Below are 5,414 nucleotides of genomic sequence, written 5' to 3'. Positions count from 1 at the left end.
TCAAACCTGTTGTACAAGTTGTACTTGTACTTCAAACCTGGGTCACAAACCCCTCACCTGCAGGTCCACAAGCTAAGTAATGGGAAAAAGATCCTGGGATCTGTAGGTAAAAATTAATAGGTTTTATTCAGATGCAAGCTCAGGTAGCTAGCAGCAGCCACCCTAGTGGCTTCCTGGGGTGTCCTGAGAGCACTGTGTATCAGAGCCGTCCATCCTTTATACTTAAGTCCAATAACCCAGGAACACCTGGGTGCCCATGCCCATCCACAGACAATAGCCAAGGAACACCTGGGGGCATGTGCACAGTTATCATTTACATCAAATGCCCAGCAAGATTCCAAATTCCCCTGAGGGATCCTGACCATTTACTTTTCATTTTCCCTACATGCCCCAAGCCCTGAATGGGAGTTTCCTTCTGCTCCACTGATGGAAGGGGCACACCCGCCTTCCCTTGGCAAGACGTAACAAGGCTAATCAGGTGGGGTCATGAATCACTCTGGCTGCTTCACACGGTCACTGGAGATGCTGAAGGTGTGAGCCCATGTGAGTTAAATACCCCATGATTAAAGTGACTGCGACTCTGGGGCAAAGGTTCTCACCCTGGAGTGAGGAGAGGAAATAGTGGATCAGACAAGATTTGGAAATGGATGCCTGTCCTTTCCTCCAACTTCTATCTGCCACCCCTGTGGAGAGTAGCCTCTACTTCCCTCTATCAATTGTAACTCCAGGCTCAGGTCAGGCGCTGATTCTCAGGAGCTTTCCCAGACAGTCTAAGCTTCTGGGGTAGTCTTTACTGTCAGTATTTCATCATCTTGGGATCTTCCCTAGAGGGGGGCCACCTCATTTCCCTATCAGGTCCTTCCATGGAAGCCAATACAATCACCCTTATTCTGTGGAAAATCTCCCATCTCCATGGTCCAGTTGTCAAGGGAGATGATTAGTGAGGTCTATTCTTTCAAGAAGTCTGCAGTGAAGGAATGAGATTCTGTGCTGGTTGGAGGTTGAGGCGAGGCCAAGGAGAGCCTTTATAGGCTCAGAGACTTGAGTATCCTTTTGGCTGAGCAAGAGGAGCCAGTGAGGGGGGACAAGGCTGAAGATGTGAGAAAAAGGAAGAGGATGGGATCCAGGCCCAGGTGAAGGAGTTAGTCTTGGAGAGGGGAGGAGGTGCTGCTACAGGGGAAGGCGAGAGAGGTGCAAGAACCTCTCACCTGGTGGGCTACTTTTTCAAAAGGAAACAAGGACAGCTACTGAGCATGCATGAGAGAGAGGAGGTGGGGTGGAAGCCAAATTTGAAATACTGGCATTGGGAAAATAAAAACCGGCATTGAGAATGGACAAGGCAGCGATGACCCAAAAGCCTGGGAGGCCAGACCTTGACCAGCACAAGCTCTGGGGCTCAGAATGCTTGCCATTCCATGCAGGCAGCAGAGGCTTCCAGGATCTGGTCACCAAACAGGGACAGTTGGTCTGAGAAACATTCTGCAGTCTTACTAGATCTGCAGATCAGATAACTATTTGTAGCTCACCAGAGAACTATAGATGAGCCTGAGAAACTAAGGAAACAGGGAGCAGCTTCACATGCACCCTTCCTCTTCTTTATTGCCCACTAATTCTCCCAAGCATCCTGGGCAGAGAAACACTGTGCACCCTCTGTGTCTAACATGGTAACATTCCACAACTCTGGCTTCTTGTTTCTCAAAAGCTAGCTCCTGGAGAAATGGCTGATTCTAGGTCTGGCATAGGGAAAATACAAGACGAACCTGGGGAAACTTGTAATACCAGAAAGTAAGAAAATGCTCAAAAAACTAAAGGATGAGGCATGTTGAAGGGACACAGGAGCCAACTGAAAGAGGTCCCAATGGGCAAAGCTGAAATAGTTTGAGCAACAAAATAAATAATGTTGTGTAGGATTATAACCCAAAATATAAAATAAATATACATGATTCCATGCTGATATAAATTATTGAATAATTAAATAAGTAGAGAAGAGACAAATCTTTCTTACAGAAGAATTCCAAATAATATATGTAGATATTCTCCCCTCCAGGAGGTGGAATGTAATACCATCAGCACCACCATCACCCCATTCCAACCCCCACTTGAAGGTAGGCTGGTCTTAATGTCTTAGTGATTTGTTTCCAAAGAATAGAGATGGAAAGGGAAACTACACCTGGCAGAAGTGACCAAGGTTAGCATCACCAGTGATGTCATGTTGACATCATGTACTCCCCTCAACAGAATGTGATGGGAAAGGTGCTTCAACTGTATGGTATTTTCTCCCAAAACCCATAACCCCAACCTAATAATGAGTAACACAGCAGGCAAACCCAAATCAAGAGACATTACAAAATACCTGACCAGTACTCCTCAAAACTGTCAAGGTCATTAAAAACAAGAAAAGAGATTGAGAAACTGCCACAGACAAGAGGAGACTAAGGAGACACGACAACTAAATGCAATTGTGGATCCTGAATTAGACCCTGGATCAGAAAGAAGAAAAGCTAGTGAAATCTAACCAAAGTTTGGGGTTCAGTTAGTAGTAATGTACCAGTATTGATTCCTTAGTTGTGACAAATATTCCCCAGTAATATAAGATGTCAACAATAGGAGAAACTGGTGACGGTGTATGGGAACTCTCTGTATTATCTTTGCAACTTTTCTCTAAATTTAAAATTTGTCCAAAATTTTTAAAAAAAGAAAAGTTTATTAAGGAAGAAAGTTTAGAGCATTATGCCATAACGCAAGGTCAAGGGATTAGCAGCGGACAAAAATAAAAGCATGGAGACCAGTTTAGAGGCTCTAGACAACAGACAAAGGTAGAGATGAAGGGAAGTGGATTACAGATTAGAGATATTTTAGAGGTAGTCTCGACAGGACTTGGTGATGAATTTGATGTGTATTTGGGTATAAAGTTAAGTTTGGGTCACATGCTGCCTGACCATAGATCAGCTTCAGAAAACAGTCTTCTGGTATAAGCTGCCTGAGTGAACTGATTCCACTATTTCAAGAACCTCTGAGAGGAAAATTCTCAAGCAGTTCTGAGGGGAGTGGAATAGACAGAAATCTGTGTGTGACCTGACCTTATCATGGAACCTGACGACTTTGATTCTGAAGACAAAGAGATGTTAAGCTGGGATATTAGTGATATCAAACTGCCACAGAATGTGAAGAAGACTGGTTCTAGAAGTGTCAGGATTCCTACATGAAGCACATCTACGGCTCGGAGAACAGGAACATGCAGTGGCACCTGAGCAGCAGGGCCATGCGCAACTCCAACTACCTCAACTCCGGCGTCCTCAAGAAGTCCTGCCTGGGCATGGTGGTGTGCAGTTGTGACTGCACCGTGGAGGAGGGCTGCAAGATTTACCTGAGACCGGTGATCTGCGACAAAGCCCGGCAGAAACAGCAGAGGAGGTGCTATCCCACCTGTGATGGGTCTCTGAAACTAACTCCTTGCCGACACCATGGGGACTTCCCAGTCACCAACTTCTGGAGGCACAACAGATGCTTCATATTTTTCAGTCAAAGGGAGAGCACGACCATCCAAAACCAGAAATCAAGTTGGAATCCGAGGCAAGAAAAACAGTGAAGAAAGCACACATGGCGTCTTCCCCCACCTCCTTAAACCAGAAGGGGAGACCAGAGACGAAGCCTCTTACAGGTGAAACACAAAGTCAGGGGAGTTTACCTTTAACTTGGTCTTTCCAGGAAGGTGTACAATTGTCTGGTAGTTACAGTGGACGTTTAATAGCTAACACTCCTCAGTAGAACTCACTGAATGATTGCTTATCCTTCTCCAAAAGTTATGGTTTGGGGGGAAGCACCAATCTGGCAGACATGACTTCCACCTTGGATCCCACTAAGCTGTACGAAAAATGCAAGTTGTCTAATAGTAGGATGGACATTAGCAGAGACCTGCTTCAGCCTTCCTTCTCTGGAGTCTACTCAGATTGTGATAATCTGCAAACATGGAATAAAAGCGCCTCTTTGGGAAGAAATCCTATTAATGACAACTGATGTCCCAATTATCCTTTTCCTCTGACCAGATGGCCTTGTGACTTCTCTACTTCCCAGACAGAACTCTTCTGAACCCTTTTTCCAGCAGATTCCATTGGAACCACCTGCAGCCAAAACTAGCTGTCCTCCATTACGGTCAAACTCAGAGAGTGATATTTATGAAGAGAAGGTGTCTGTGGATTTCAACAGTTATGTCCCTTCCCTCACATACCGTTCACCTCAGAAAGACCCCTTTCTCCTCAGCTACACTTATCCTCCCCAGAAATATTCACTGCCAGGCAAGAGTAGAATCTGGGATTTTAAAGGACAAATGTCATACATGGGTTTGGATCACTGCAACAATGAAATGCTTCTAAACCTTTGTCCTTTGAGATGACTCAAATCTTTCACAACTCCCTCACTCCATTTTGGGAAATGGCTGGAAGAATTTCCTCAGGGAACAGTTTTCAAAACATAACCACAGATAAATGGGAATCACAACAAGCAGCAGGCAAGACTTCCTTCTTCACACACGTAATCTTTCTGGCTCCTCCTCCTTCACCCTAGTGCTTCCACCCTTAATAATGAATGTTTCAACTCCTCCAATCTCTGGCGTGAAATGCCCTCTGCTCCCCACCCCCCCCCACATTGTCTGGGGCTCTCAGGACCTCAGCTGCACTATCAGTTGGGTTTTCATTGCCATTGATGAATGTCAAAATGAAGCAGAGATGTGAAAGGCCCACCTACCCAGGATCTCATCTACGCTTTCTTGGCAGAGATAGAGAGTAGAAGAGCCGCGGAGGTGCAGAGCACTGATGATTCTACCACTGAAGTATTCAATATTTTGTCTAGTCGTGGGGTTAGTTTATAAAGTATGTGTTTTCTAGATGATTTCTAAGACTCATCAAGACAAGGAACATGCACCAACACCATTTCATACAGACAAAGAACAGCTCAATAAAATGGCCACATGAACAGAAATTCCAGTGGCAGCAAGTGGTCTCCTCTGTCTCTCCTTTCCTTCTCCCTCTTCTTCCCTGACTTCCCTTTCCACAAGTTCTTAGATTTCATCCCATTTATCTTTATTCTTTTGGGCACTTAACTCGGTGCCAGGTTCATAATATTTGAAAAATGTTTGTTTAGAAAAGTCTTTGTGCAATTAACATGGCTGTGGTCAGCCAGCCATATGTGAATGACAGTGGCTCTTCTTTGCTAAAGTACTTTGCAATAAAGGTGAGCCTAGTCATAAAATCTGGAAAGAACCATGTAATAAGCAAGCATTTCCCAAAAAAAAAGTTACGTTTGTAAAACAATATGTTATAGCTGTGCTATGAGTATAATTACATAAAAACTATTCGTACATATAGACAAGTCCTGGAAGTATAGAAAATGGAAGGTTTGATTTATTAGGATGGCAG

The 5,414-nt window shown here is 44.4% G+C and overlaps 1 pseudogene; it reads left to right on the top strand.

Annotated features, from left to right (window-relative positions):
- The first annotated feature begins 3,086 nt into the window (after positions 1-3,086).
- Positions 3,087-4,393, top strand: LOC103586338 (annotated as a pseudogene).
- Positions 4,394-5,414: the final 1,021 nt, after the last annotated feature.

This window comes from Galeopterus variegatus, unplaced genomic scaffold (genome assembly GCF_000696425.1).
Source record: "Galeopterus variegatus unplaced genomic scaffold, G_variegatus-3.0.2 Scaffold333, whole genome shotgun sequence".
Lineage (NCBI taxonomy): Eukaryota > Metazoa > Chordata > Mammalia > Dermoptera > Cynocephalidae > Galeopterus > Galeopterus variegatus.
This window is presented reverse-complemented; position numbering and strand designations above follow the sequence as displayed.